The sequence below is a fragment of the Rhineura floridana genome, chromosome 1, assembly GCF_030035675.1.
Source record: "Rhineura floridana isolate rRhiFlo1 chromosome 1, rRhiFlo1.hap2, whole genome shotgun sequence".
Taxonomy (NCBI): Eukaryota; Metazoa; Chordata; class Lepidosauria; order Squamata; family Rhineuridae; genus Rhineura; species Rhineura floridana.
In genome coordinates this window covers 114,475,245-114,491,290 of record NC_084480.1, presented here as the reverse complement: position 1 = coordinate 114,491,290, position 16,046 = coordinate 114,475,245, and positions in this window count along the sequence as shown.

The following is a 16,046-nucleotide window of genomic DNA, read 5'->3' as shown; positions in this document are numbered from 1 at the left end:
AGAACACCTGAAGACAACTGTGGTTGTTAAGGAAAGCCGTTTGTGCCTTTGGCATGCTAAGACATTTAGTTGTTGATAAGAACACCAAGTGCACAGAACTAGTTATCACCTTGATAATGGCAAAATCTGACTAAATAATGTGGAAAATTTACCCTAATTTACTTTGTAAGTCATGGTACAAACAGAGCCAATGCCTACCCCTAGTTCATACAACATATGAAAACATATCTTCCAATAGATGGAGGAGCAATGCCTGCAGGGAATGGTGCCTTGTCCTGCAATCAAGATACCTACCCCACACATACAGTACATGGGACAGAATTATAGCTCAGTGGAAAAAGCACTTGATTTTAATGCAAAAGGTCCCAGATCCAATACCTGGCATCTCCTTTTCAAGAGATGAGTTTGCAGGTGATGGGAAAGGCCTCTCTTTGCCTGAGATCCTAGAGTGCCTCTGCCTGTCAGAGTAGATAATACAGGGCTACATGAACAAGTAGTCTGACCCTGGTATAAAGCTGTTTCCTATGTTGACAATCTTTGAACATCAGCATAAGACTACTCTCTGCTGTATCCAAAGGCAAAAATGTGTGATCTGTTTACTTAAGGTATTTATATACCACTTAATATCCATGGTTAAGAAAATACAGTGCCTTCCAAAAGTAATCAGATCCCTGACCAATGCTCTCATATTACTGAATTACAAATGGTACATTGTAATTTCATTCTATATAATATTTTATTTTGAAGCACTGAAACTCAAAATCAATTACTGTAAGGTGACATTGGTTTTATGCTGGGAAATGTTTGTTTGTTGTTGTGTGCCTTCCAGTCGATGACAACTGATGGCAACCCTATGAATCAGCAACCTCCAATAGCATGTCATGAACCACCTTGTTCAGATCTTGTAAGTTCAGGTCTGTAGCTTCCTAAGAAACATAAAAAACTGAAACATGTTGCTTGCATAAGTATTCAACCCCTGTGCTTTGGAAGCTCCCAGTTTATACAGATGAAAGAAATTCTCTATCAAGAGCACAGTTACCTTACCATTAGCCTCCATCTGTGAACCATTAAAGTTGCTGTCACATTGTCAGGGTAAAACCCCCACTGTTGAAGGATCATTGGTTAGGCTGTGGATCTGAAGGAAAATGAAGACCAGAGAGCATTCTACAGAAGTGAGAGATAATGTAATACAAATGCATAGAGTAGGAAAAGGATACAAAATAATAGCCGAGTGTTTGGATATCCTAGTGAGCACAGTTGGATCAATAATCAGGAAGTGGAAGCTGTATCACACAATTTAGGCACTGCCAAGAAAAGGCAGTCCCTCAAAACTCCGCACTCGAACAAGAAGGAGACTTGTGAGAGAAGCCACAGAGAGGCCAACAACCCCTTTGAATGAGCTACAGAGTTCAGTGGCTGGGAGTGGAGCAATGGTGCACCAGTCAACCATATCAAGAGCTCTGCATAACACTGGCCTGTATGGGAGGGTGCCAAGAAAGAAGCCATTACTCAAAAAGTACCATCTGAAAACACGTCTGGAGTTTGCCAGAAAGCATGAGAGTCCCCCAGCTACAATGTGGAAAAAGGTTTTCTGGTCAGATGAGACCAAGATAGAGCTTTTTGGCCAAAACACAAAACACTATGTGTGGCACAAACCTAACACTGACCACGCCTCAAGACACACCATCCCTCCAGTGAAGTACGATGGTGGCAGCATCATGCTGTGGGGATGCTTCTCATCAGCAGGGACTGGGCATCTTGTTGAAATTGAAGAAAGAATGGATGGAGCAAAATACAGGGAAATGGTGCAAGAGAACCTGCTTCGGTCTACTAAAAACTTGAAGCTTGGGAGGAAATTCACTTTTCAGCAGGAAAATGATCCCAAGCACCAGGCCAAAGCAACACTGGAGTGACTCAAGAACAAAAAGGTGAATGTCCTACAGTGCCCCAGTCAAAGTCCTGATCTCAATCCCATTGAGAATCTGTGGCACTCTTTGAAAGTTGGGGTCCACAAGTGACATCTAACCAACATGAACGACCTGAAACGAATCTGCCAAGAAGAATGGGCCAAAAACCCTCCGACACTGTATGCAAAGCTGGTACATACCTACCCCAAAAGACTTAAAACTGTTATTGCAGCTAAAGTTGGCTCTACCAAATATGAATATGGGGGAGGGGTGTTTCAGTTTTTTATGGTTCTTACAAACATTTCCCAACATAAAACCAATCTCACCTTACAATAATTGATTTTGAGTTTCAGTGTTTCAAAATAAAATATCATACGTAATGAAATTACAATGTACCATTTGTAATTCAGTAATATGAGAGCAGTGGTCAAGGGTCTGAGTACTTTTGCAAGGCACTGTATGCTACTTACCCCCTGCAAATGGCAGCTGGTGGTCCATGTCCTCAGGGCAGGGGAATCCGCTCTGGGTTTTAGTCTTAACTTTCAAGTTCAGACTGAAACCCAGAGTGGATTCCACTGCCCCACTGACATGGACCCACCAGCCGTCACTGCCCCCTCCTTTAGAACAATTTTAGGGATGAGAGGAGTGAGTACCACTGAATCAGCTTGCTGAGTGGGGCAGAGTAGCTACACAAGCTTCCTGGAAGATGGGTTGCTGTTGCTTACTAGGAGGGAGAGCAAGAGAGAGGAGACAGCAGGAAGGTCTGGGTGGTGCAATCACACCAGCAGGAGTGTTGGATTGTCTCTGTCAGAGTTTGCTTTGCACCAACCTCCCTCCTGCCTCGCCTGTCCTTTCCCCTTCGCCTACCAGGCTCCGCCCCACCCAGAAATCCTCTTCTGGAGTACCATGAACTATTCAAGATGTTTAAAAGGAGGAAGAGAATATGTATGAGTAGCTTGTGCTTCAGTTATGCTTCTCCCCATTCCTGCAGTATCATGTAGAGTTGGATTTGTGGACTGATGCTTGGATAAGATTCACAAACTCTACTTCCTACATTTCAAGGGGAAAAAATCAATACAAGCAAGAGGAAACATAGGCAGCATTTGTTTCAGAATTCTGAAGTTTCACACCATCAAGCCCTTGGACAACATTTTTTAAGAACTTCAATCAGTTTTGAACTTGCTCCAGCTGTTAAAAGGAGATGTTTCACCAATACATAACTGAACAAACACAGAAACTCAAATAGGGCTGGGAAAGGCAGTAAGAGGGAGGTCTGTGAAGATTAAATTTCTGCACTTGCAGTTACAGACTAGTTAAGTGTTTAAAATATCACTGTAATGAACCTTTTTTAAAGTCCTAGTCATTATCTTTTCTATCAGCCGATGTCATGTTACATTAGCAGGGCCCTGTGTTGACATGTCATTTGCACTTGGAATAACACCGCAAAGGCAGCTGACAGGCCACCAGCTTTCCACAGTGTTTTCTCTTTAGTATATTCCATGATGTGGCCTATCTTGGCCATCTGCAAATTGCTTTATTTCTGGATTTCCACTGGTAAGGCAGCTGGCAATTCTCATCCTGACAAATCTAGCTCCTGAGAAGTTAGTACAGGCATTTTTTAAATTTTTTTTTTTACTGTTGACAGACATTTCCACCCCGTCCCCCTGAGAGTTTGTTTACAGTATGTCTAAGCTACTTTTCCAATGGCAATTGCCTGAAGAAACTGGTTGTGAAGGAACTATAAGAACATAAGAACATAAGAAGAGCCTGCTGGATCAGGCCAGTGGCCCATCTAGTCCAGCATCCTGTTCTCACAGTGGCCAACCAGGTGCCTGGGGGAAGCCCGCAAGTAGGACCCGAGTGCAAGAACACTCTCCCCTCCTGAGGCTTCTGTCAACTGGTTTTCAGAAGCATGCTGCCTCTGACTAGGGTGGCAGAGCACAGCCATCATGGCTAGTAGCCATTGATAGCCCTGTCCTCCATGAATTTATCTAATCTTCTTTTAAAGCCATCCAAGCTGGTGGCCATTACTGCATCTTGTGGGAGCAAATTCCATAGTTTAACTATGCGCTGAGTCAAGAAGTACTTCCTTTTGTCTGTCCTGAATCTTCCAACATTCAGCTTCTTTGAACGTCCACGAGTTCTAGTATTATGAGAGAGGGAGAAGAACTTTTCTCTATCCACTTTCTCAATGCCATGCATAATTTTATACACTTCTATCATGTCTCCTCTGACCCGCCTTTTCTCTAAACTAAAAAGCCCCAAATGCTGCAACCTTTCCTCGTAAGGGAGTCGCTCCATCCCCTTGATCATTCTGGTTGCCCTCTTCTGAACCTTTTCCAACTCTATAATATCCTTTTTGAGATGAGGCGACCAGAACTGTACACGGTATTCCAAATGCGGCCGCACCATAGATTTATACAACGGCATTATGATATCGGCTGTTTTATTTTCAATACCTTTCCTAATTATCGCTAGCATGGAATTTGCCTTTTTCACAGCTGCTGCACACTGGGTCGACATTTTCATCGTGCTGTCCACTACAACCCCGAGGTCTCTCTCCTGGTTGGTCACCGCCAGTTCAGACCCCATGAGCGTATATGTGAAATTCAGATTTTTTGCTCCAATATGCATAATTTTACACTTGTTTATATTGAATTGCATTTGCCATTTTTCCGCCCATTCACTCAGTTTGGAGAGGTCTTTTTGGAGCTCTTCGCAATCCCTTTTTGTTTTAACAACCCTGAACAATTTAGTGTCGTCAGCAAACTTGGCCACTCCACTGCTCACTCCTAATTCTAGGTCATTAATGAACAAGTTGAAAAGTACAGGTCCCAATACCGATCCTTGAGGGACTCCACTTTCTACAGCCCTCCATTGGGAGAACTGTCCGTTTATTCCTACTCTCTGCTTTCTGCTTCTTAACCAATTTCTTATCCACAAGGGGACCTCTCCTCTTATGCCATGACTGCTAAGCTTCCTCAGAAGCCTTTGGTGAGGTACCTTGTCAAACGCTTTTTGAAAGTCTAAGTACACTATGTCCACTGGATCACCTCTATCTATATGCTTGTTGACACTCTCAAAGAATTCTAATAGGTTACTGAGACAGGACTTTCCCTTGCAGAAGCCATGCTGGCTCTGCTTCAGCAAGGCTTGTTCTTCTATGTGCTTAGTTAATCTAGCTTTAATCATACTTTCTACCAGTTTTCCAGGGACAGAAGTTAAGCTAACTGGCCTGTAATTTCCAGGATCCCCTCTGGATCCCTTTTTGAAGATTGGCGTTACATTTGCCACTTTCCAGTCCTCAGGCACGGAGGAGGACCCAAGGGACAAGTTACATATTTTAGTTAGCAGATCAGCAATTTCACATTTGAGTTCTTTGAGAACTCTCGGGTGGATGCCATCCGGGCCTGGTGATTTGTCAGTTTTTATATTGTCCATTAAGCTTAGAACTTCCTCTCTCGTTACCACTATTTGTCTCAGTTCCTCAGAATCCCTTCCTGCAAATGTTAGTTCAGGTTCAGGGATCTGCCCTATATCTTCCACTGTGAAGATGGATGCAAAGAATTCATTTAGCTTCTCTGCAATCTCCTTATCGTTCTTTAGTACACCTTTGACTCCCTTATCACCCAAGGGTCCAATCGTCTCCCTAGATGGTCTCCTGCTTTGAATGTATTTATAGAATTTTTTGTTGTTGGTTTTTATGTTCTTAGCAATGTGCTCCTCAAATTCTTTTTTAGCATCCCTTATTGTCTTCTTGCATTTCTTTTGCCAGAGTTTGTGTTCTTTTTTATTTTCTTCATTCGGACAAGACTTCCATTTTTTGAAGGAAGACTTTTTGCCTCTAAGAGTTTCCTTGACTTTGCTCGTTAACCATGCTGGCATCTTCTTGGCCCTGGCGGTACCTTTTCTGATCAGCGGTATGCACTCCAGTTGAGCTTCTAATATAGTGTTTTTAAACAACTTCCAAGCATTTTTGAGTGATGTGACCCTCTGGACTTTGTTTTCCAGCTTTCTTTTTACCAATCCCCTCATTTTTGTGAAGTTTCCTCTTTTGAAGTCAAATGTGACCGTGTTGGATTTTCTTGGCAATTGGCCATTTACATGTATGTTTAATTTAATAGCACTGTGGTCACTGCTCCCAATCGGTTCAACAACACTTACATCTCGCACCAGGTCCCGGTCCCCACTGAGGATTAAGTCCAGGGTTGCCGTCCCTCTGGTCGGTTCCATGACCAACTGGTCTAGGGAATAGTCATTTAGAATATCTAGAAACTTTGCTTCTTTGTCATGACTGGAACACATATGCAGCCAGTCTATGTCCGGGTAGTTGAAGTCACGCATTACTACCACATTTCCTAGTTTGGATGCTTCCTCAATTTCATATCTCATCTCAAGGTCTCCCTGAGCATTTTGATCAGGGGGACGATAGATCGTTCCCAGTATTAAGTCCCTGCTGGGGCATGGTATCACCACCCACAACGATTCTGTGAAGAAGTCTGCCTCTTTTGGGGTTTCGAGCTTGCTGGATTAAATGCCTTCTTTCACGTATAGAGCGACTCCGCCACCAATACGTCCTTCCCTGTCCTTCCGATATAGTTTATATCCAGGGATAACCGTATCCCACTGGTTTTCTCCATTCCACCAGGTCTCCGTTATGCTCATTATGTTCATGTAGAAGGGGCAATGCCACCCCACTGCCCTCACCCCAGTATTGATGCATGCCTGTATAGGAATGCCTGGACTTCAGCAATTGTTCTTACATCAGTATTCCATGCATTTGGGACCCTGAATGAACAGTGAGCCCAACTAGAGGAGGAAGAATCTGCTTTAAACAATTTTACACATGGAATTTGGCAGTTCTGACTCAGTTGAGTTCTTGACTTGCATCGAGTGCCCACTTGTGTCTGGGCCACTTGTGCTTTCCTGGTTGTTTTTTTTTTTTAAAAAAAGCCTGACTAATTATAGGCAAAAACATACATAAAATTAATATATATATAAGAGGCAAGCCCAATACTATATTTCTCCAGCATAATTTTATAAGTATTAATGTGTAAGTATTTTTATAAAGTCATATGCATTGTTCTGCTTTAGAAAACTTGGAGTGTGTATGCATGAAAAAAATGGAAATGGACTGCCTTCAAGTCGATCCTGACTTATGGCGACCCTATGAATCGGGTTTTCACGGTATACGGTATTCAGAGGGGGTTTACCATTGCCTTCCTCTGAGGCTGAGAGGCGGTGACTGGCCCAAGGTCACCCAGTGAGCTTCATGGCTGTATGGGGATTTGAACCCTGGTCTCCCAGGGCGTAGTCCAATATTGGAATTAGGAATAAAAAACCATCTGGATAAGCTGGCGATTTTCAGAAAATTGCATCTTTAGTCCCGGCTATATGAGTGTCTACATGTGAGCAGCTACTCCTGCATAGGCTTACCTCTTCAGACGTCTATGCTCAACGCATGGACATCAGAGGATAGGACTAGCACAGCTGTAGAACATCAGGAGTGGAGCGAATGGCATGGCCCTTCTTCTTCCTCTACATGTAACTACCCTCCACACAAAGAGAGGTTTTTACTTTTGACAAATTCAGCCATGCGCAATCCCAGTTTGGGTCAGGATCACAGTATTTGGGGAGAAGAGGTAACACTTTCCAGCTGCACTGTTTCTCCAACTTCAAAAATCTCCTGAAGATGCGATTAGCTGTGGAAGGGAAAATATATACAGTAAGTGCTTGTTTTCTCTGCATGATTAATAGCAGCTTCAGAGTGCATGTCAGTCAAAGAAAAGGATGTGAGCCACAGGCTGAGCCTCCACACCGTAGTGCCATGGTCCCAATCCAGAAGGGGGCTCCCACGGCTGCTTTTAACCAATGTAAAATATTTTTGGAGATCCAGTTATTCAATTCGTTTATTTATTCAGAAAAAGTTATTAAGTGCTTAATCAAACAAAATCCCTAACACTATAAAATAATTATCTATAATATACAGATAAAATGAGCAGGATTTAAAAATAAGCATATATAACTAAATTATAATCACCCACATCAGGAGTAGTTTGGTTGTTAGAATCCTCTCTCATTTTAAGATGGCCCTTTCACACTTCAGCAGGCTCAGCTGGGATCTTTGTCATGTTCTTTCATGCTTGTTCTCAAAACATTTTTTTTTAAAAATGGGAATTTTCTACAAAATAATCAGCAGCCAGTTAAAAAAGGGACATTCTCAACAACTAAAGATTTGAAGTTAGGTTGTCAGCTAAGGTGGGCATTTTAACTAACTCTGCTGAGTTCTTTGAGCAAATACTTTCTGACACCATGCTTCTGTTCAGCCAAAGTGTCGTGTATATGCATGTGAGCAATCTGACTTTGTTTGTTAATGTAATATTTAAGCAATACAATGAGAATATATGAATAAGAGGTTTTTGGTAAATTATATAAACCTTTAGGGGTGAAATCCTTAACAGGTGAAACAACTCATAGTGTGGATGAGCTGCTGAATGCAGATCGGTGTAAAACCTGAGTCATCCATTGTCCTGTTTTCTCTAGGTTTGGAATTATTTCAACCAGCACATCAATTATCTTCCTTTCAAAAATCACATCCTATTGTTATTCTTGTTTTTAGTGTCATAACTGAATTTTGACTCCACCCAGTGTGGCATTAGCACAATTTCTGAAGAGTTTTCTTGAAACAAAATGCCATTTAATGCCCTTGAGCATTCTCAGAAAAGCAGCTGGTTACTACAATCTATAGCCCAATGTTGACTATTAACATAGTAATGAAATGGGAAATCCATATTTTTAAGGATCCATTACCATGAACTTTGGTTCCAAAATGTATAATAAATGTGCATTGTAAGAAAAAAAATTATTCTGAAATGCCTACCTTGGAAATAGTTTTTAGTTCTTTATCCAGAAAAGCTGGGGTATCACAGTTTCCATTAGAACTATGCCCTAATTGTCAAGCATAGGTATTGAGACCAAAATCTTTTAGGATCACCACGTATACACATTTTCTGCATGGAAAGCATTTACATGTAAAAAAATAGCATGAAGACTAGTTTGGATACAAAGGTGTCTTGCATGGACATAAAGCCACTTATGCTCCCAAGCAAGGCAGCCTACATCAAATTCTACCAGTTTTCTTCTGCTCAAACCAATGTGCCCCATCCCACACCATTCCAGACAGTACTTGACCCTCAGTAGTGACTTTTGTGGAGGACAGGGGGCTGCAGTGGGGACAAGGAGTAAGGAAAGCCCCATAGCGAATAGAATTCTTTTTCCACTTCTGTGGATCCAACCACTTCCACTTCTGTGGATCCAACCCATGATGTACCATGAGTCCTAATTGATTTGAACATGAACTAAATGCAACTAAAATTAGTCTAGATCTAACCCTTTATATATTATTTTACCTACACATGGTGTATATATGCTGGGATGCCATAACTTACATCTACTACTACTTGGGATGGTGGATAAATTCATTTAGTTCACATTTGCATTTACCAAACTAATCTGCAAGCTACAATACAGCTATCCTTTGAAATTTGCAGTTCTCTGTATTTTGCAGTCCTCCAATCAATCAATGCATAAAAAAGCATGAACTAAGGGAAACTGTGCACAACAATACATATATTTATGAAAATAATATACAAATATGCATTAAATTCAGGGAAATTGCTTGCAAAAATGTTTCTGTTAGTCAAAACTGCATATTCTGCAATGCAGGATTTTATTTATTTTATTATTAACAAAATGTATATACCACTTGAATGTAAAGACCTCTGTAGTTTATAAAAATACATTTAAATTATCAATAAAACAATTAAAAACAAGTAATTAAAACATATTTAAAACAATTAAAACAGCTACTAGCTAGAAAAAATTAAAACAGATCAACATCTATGTGTCTGGAAAGAAAAAAGTTTTAAGCAGCACCAAAAGAAATATAGCAAATGTCAATAGGCAGGGAGTTCCAAAAAGTATGTGTTGCCACACTAAAAGAATGATTTCTTACAAATGCAGACAAGTATTATGTGGCATCTGTAACAATGCCTGTTCCACAGAGCAAAGTGCTTGAATGGGCACATATGGGGTAAGGCAGTCTTGCAATTAAACCGGTCCTGAGTTGTTAAGGGCTTTATATACTAGTAGTAACATCCTGAACTTGGCCCATTGACAAATTGGCAAACAATGCAGATCTCTAAGCAGAAGTGTTATATGCTGACAAGGTTTCACTCCTGTCAGCAATCTGGCTGCAGCATTCTGCACTAATTGCCATTTTCAGGTCAAGCGCAAAGGAGGTTCCACATAGAGTGCATTGCTGTAATCCAGTCCTGAAGTCATCAATGCCTGAACTATAATGGCCAAGCAGTCCTGGTGCAGGAATGGTCATAGTTGTCTCACCAGGTGCAGCTGATAAAAGGCACTTCTAGCCCCTGAGACTACCTAGGTCTCCTGTGACTCATGGATCCAGAAGCACCCTAAGTCTGCATACCTGCTCCTTCAGGGGGGTGCAACTCTGTCCAAGGCAAGCAATTGACCAATTTCTCAGACATGGGAATCACCCACCCACAGTGCCTTTATCTTGCCAGGATTCAAGCTCAGTTTATTTTCCTTCATCCATCCCACCACTATGTCTGGGCATCAGTCCAGGGCCCACATAACCTCTCCTGATTGGGATGTGATTGAGAGGTAGAGCTGAGTGTCATCAGCATACTGATGACACCTTGCCCTGAAACTCCTCATGACCACTCCCAACGGCTTCATATACATAGTAAATAGCACTGGGAATAATATGGTATCCTGTGGCACCCCAAGCACACCTGCCAGGGGAGCGATAAACAATCACCTGACACTACTCTCTGGACTCAGTCCTGTAGGTAGAAGCCTTTGAGATTTGGATATTAGAATGAACATTGGGCATGTACAAGAGACAAATTCTGAAAATCCAAGATTTACCTCTTCACCTGTTTTAAAGAGAGCCAGGAGTAAGGGAAATCACTCAAATACCATGCTTAGCTTTCCTATTTAAAAGTTTGAGACTTAACACTATATGCAGTCATATTTTGCTGTATACAGACAATAGTTCAAACATTGAAAAAATGCAACCCACATTTTTATGTTCATGTATGATAATTATTGTTGTGACAAAATGTATTGTCCATTTTCCTGTCAGTTTTCTTCCCGTGCCAACGAGGCTTCAATTTTCTGCTGCCATTCTCAGAGTGCTTTATGATTTATTTATAATAAAGAGTTATCCATTCATTCCTTCATTCATTCCATTTATATCCCATCTTTCCTTCTAGGAGCTCAAGGTGACAAACATGGTCTTCTCTCACACACAAACCCCATTTATTCTTATGACACTCCTGTGCAATACTGGTCAATGGGGAGGCACAGGTGGGGCAGCATTGCTCACCTGCCTCTCAAACACCAAACATCGCTGCTGGTTCATGAGAGGCAGATGGGGAGGGAGAAGGCATGGGGAGCAAGGTGTGATGCCAGGTGCAAGCACAGCAGTGTAACCAATCCAACACTCCTGCTGATGCAGCTGCCGTACACCTTACTCCCCATGCCTCACCTACCCACCCCCTCCCCCCTCCAGAAGTAGCAGCAATACCTGGTGTTCAGGGGGCAGGTGAACAACTCCGCCCTGCCTATGCTACTCCACTGACCACTCCTGATCCAGTGAAGTATGTTAAGGTAGAATTGACCTTACCTTATTGTTGTGAGGTGGTTGTGGGTTTTTTTTTGTGTGTGTGTGTGTGTGTTTTATTTCCATTAAATATTTTTCCAGGGCTCTACAGCCTTCTGGCTGCCTGTGCTTTCTGATCTGAAAAAGACAGATGGGAAGAGTTACCTCGTGGCATCTTGCCCTGGGCTATAATTGAAGCCAAAGAGACTAGCTACTACAAGATCTGTGCACTTGATTTTGTTTTTAAGGGAAGTCCTTCCTTGTACTTTAACAACAGCAGCAGCAGCAAATCTTTCTGCTCTGATTTCTTTAAAAGTAAATGTTAGGAAGATGATAGACAGCCCCCCCAGCTTCCCATACTTATGCGGATATTATTGGGTTTTCAGGAAATACGGGCACCCAGGAGAGCTGCAGAATGCAGACTACCAGAGAGATGATTTGTAGAATGAAAGGACCCTTTTAAAACCTCTCAGTCACCTCAAAAGTAATGCAAGCATAACAAAAATGTCATGCCCAGCCAGTGAGATTTTGATTTTTTTTCTTCCCTTTGATAATTTTCAAGTGCAATTCTTTTCTCATTATTTGATAGAGAATGATAAAAACACAGACATTTTCACACCTGTGTGCATTTAGTGGAATGACTGTATATTTAAAGGATATGTATGTGGGTAAAGTGGCAATAGAACATAGCTACATGGGGTCATACATGGAAGCTATCCCTTCTGAAGTTGAATAAGAATGACTGGAAATCTAGCCAGAGGCCCAGGCAGCATGGAACAGAAGGGGGAGCACCAAACCTAGAGTTTTCCGCTTTAGAAGTCTGGTGAAGGTATGAGGGGTGGAGTGTCTAATTTTTTTTACTTCAGCTTCCAAACAGCAGGAACTATCCTTTCAGATTAATTGAGAACTTGTACCAGGAAAATATGTTTGAGACCATTCTCGTATGCCCTTCATAACTCCAGGGGGCAGCTGTGACACTGCTAACCTGTTATATGGCTTGTAGTTTTCATTTGTAGTTTGTTTACAACCTCTACTTTTTCTGAATTTATTTGGCACGTTCGTAGCTACAACATGGGGATTTTCTGCTTAGCAAGAAGGGGTCACATATAATAACCAGTTAGTGTATAATTTAATTTTAAGCTGTTTAACAAAACAGCATATAAGCAGAAAACAAGACCGTTTTATAATAAGAAAGGGTTACTATTGCATTGGTGTTTGTTTTAAAATGGAATGCCCAAGATAATTGCTTAAGCATTGGAAAATCACCGCTGGTTTCATTCAAAAATGCTGTTTATTTTTATTGAAAACAGCATGCCAAATCCTGATGAAAAGAGACCATCAGACAAAGTTCACTGAACTAAATGAAAGGAAGAATGTAGATTTTGTTCAAATGATGAGATACCACTGGTGCTTAGAAAAGTACCGAAAACTCTTTTCAGGTGATTAAGCATATAGTTGCCACTTAATTCCACATTATTTGAAAGATTCTGGCAGTGGACTTAACGTTAAGGATTCAGTTATTTAGCAAAACCGAGGCTCCCCTGAAGTTCATATGTGTTCTGAAATAGATTTGGATACAGGACCTGGGCAATTATTAGGCCTTTTTCTACCCACTTATACTCTCTTCTCTAGCCTCCATCCAGAAAAGCAAGCATTATCAGAATTCAAGGACACATACCAACCAGACAAAACCATTTGTGGTGCCAAAAAGCAGGGCTAGTGAGGGTGTGGCCTGATGGAAGGTGATCTGGCCGGGGAGTTCTAGGGGTAGATAGCGATGCCTGGAGGGCTGCATTTGATTTCTGGGCTTGAGGTTCCTCATCCCTTGTTTAGATCAAGACCTCCTTATCACTACCAACCTCAATATTCCTATTTGAATGTTGAAAGACTAGTCAAAAGATCTGATTCCCACCATAGCAGCCATAGGATTCACTAAGGTTTTAGATGCTCCTAGCCAAAGCAGTTGAGCACCATGAGAACTGCAATTCCCTCTAGACCTGCACGTTCAAAGATGGGGGAGGGGGGAAGGGAATATATATTTGACCTCAAAACATAATCAGCAAAATCCAAAATATAATTTTGATCTTAGTTTGGATGTCTAGGCAAATAACTAATAGTGGGTAGAAAAATAACTAATATGTTTGAACTGTTTTCCAATGAAAACAGCAGAGCTCATCTCTCTAGTTAAGGTAGTCAACCTCTTGTACTACTGACTGATACATTTCACAATACCATTTTTAGTGCTAACTATCTATGTGTACTGAATTTGTTGTTTTCATATGTTATATTTATTAGCCAAACGAGGAAGAGTCATTTCCTCTTTTCTCATCTCCTTAACCATTAGTGTTGGAATGTTATTTCTTATTTTAAATAAATAAAATATTTCAAGATTTTGATTTAGATGTCAGATTGTGCCCATTTTTCAATGGAAGTCCATGTTAATCCTTCAAATACTATGTTAAATGAATTGTGTATAAGGGGGAGCTGTAGTCACAGTAATAGAAGTCAATGTATCTGGCTGATGAGTAACCTGAGGCCATTTCATAATGGCTTGTCTCTCAGCATTGTGTGCCATCATGTGGTGCCTGATTGCTGGGCCAGCCATTATGGGTTAAAGCCTTGGCAAGCCACGTACAGCTTGCAGGCCTTACATTGCCTTCTCCTTACCTAATGTGGTGTTTTTAATACATTTTGAAGTCTGTTTTTATGGTGTTTTAAAGTGTTTTTAGTGCTTTTGTTTGCCGCCCTGGGCTCCTACTGGGAGAAAGGGTGGGATATAAATCAAATAAATAAATAATAGATTAATAGATTGACATTCTCATTCAGGTTTAGAAGGCTCAACATTTAAAAATAGCGATCTTACGATAAACTGGAGCCATTTTATATATTACATTTTTCATACATAATCATACATTTGCTAGTATAAATACTCTTAATGTCTATGTCCTATATAGAATATGTAATGGATATCTAATATATAGTGTGCAACATTTTTCATAAGAAAAATATTAAAGACTGGGGCACCAAATACTTGAACATCTACCTGCTCCTTGCTCATTTTAGACATGCACAGCATGATCTTCTACTTTAGAGCTATTTGTATTCTAAGAAGAAAACCATTCTGGTGATGGCTTTTAAATGCAGCTCCACTACTTATTTAGTAGGTGGAACAGGGCCCCCCGTTCCTTATCAACAATAAATTACATTCCTGTTTAACTTGCTGCTAAACAAGGAGTTACGCTCCTATTAAAATCCAATTAAACATGCATCACAATTGATGGATGTAATTAGAACAACTGTAGAGGGTAAATGGTTCAAAGCACAGTAAGTGAAAAAAAAATTTGGCATCCAAATAGGGAAAACACCCAGTCCTAGATATTTTAGTCCGCTAAAGGAAATAGATTCCTCTTCCCTGCCTATTGGCACTGAAACCAAAGATTATGGCTGATTGGGAAAACAGTCAATACTAATTTTCTATCATCAAAGCATGTGCTACTTTACTTGGTTAAGCAGACTGACTCACATGCATGTGGATGTTGACACCTGGAGAAACATGTTTGTTTTTATTTTATTTTAATTGTATTGTTTTACTGCTTGGTTGTTTGCCATCCTGGGCTCCTTTAGGAGGAAGAGTGGGACAGGGTTGTTGTTTTTTTGTAATAATTATAATATAATATACATGTACATCTAACCAGGGCAATACAAACCTCAGCATTCTTAACCAGTATAGCATACTCAGCACAGACTGAAATGCACATTTGCATATATGTTGACAAGTGCCACTGTGCAATGAGCGGTACAGATTGCACATTTCTGTCTGCATGCTTTAATGTATTTATTTATCCATAAATTGAGATGAGTAACCAAGTAACAATGAAATCTGTGCAGTCTTAAACTCATGCAACCAACTAGTAATTCTGAAAGCCATGTTACCAAATTCTTCCAAGCTACACAGGAAGTGGACTGGACTGTGAAAGACCAACCCAAATGGTGTTTGCATTTTGACAAATTTGTAGGGCAGTCCAATATCTCAGAGAGGAGGTCAGGTCACCTGCTCCCCTGGTGCATTCACTATAGCTGCCCAATTTCCCTGCTTTTTAAAGTTTGATAGAAATATCTGTGGGCTATAGATACATTCTTAAACTGCAAGGTTTTTTGCCTATTAGTGAATACATGTCTATTCAGAAGTAAGTCCCATTATGTTCAATGGTTCTTACTCCCAGGTAAGTGCATACAGGATTGCACCCTAAGGACTGCACTCCATTTAATAGGGAGTAAAAAAAAAAGCATAATTGTACACAATGGAATCAACCACCAAGTAAGAATGCACAGAGTTACGCTGTAAATATTTAATATTAAGTTTAACTCTCCAGTTTTCAGTTTTTTGTTTTCAAATCTTTTTGCAACAAATCAGATTTTATTAATTAATCTCAGTGGATTCATAT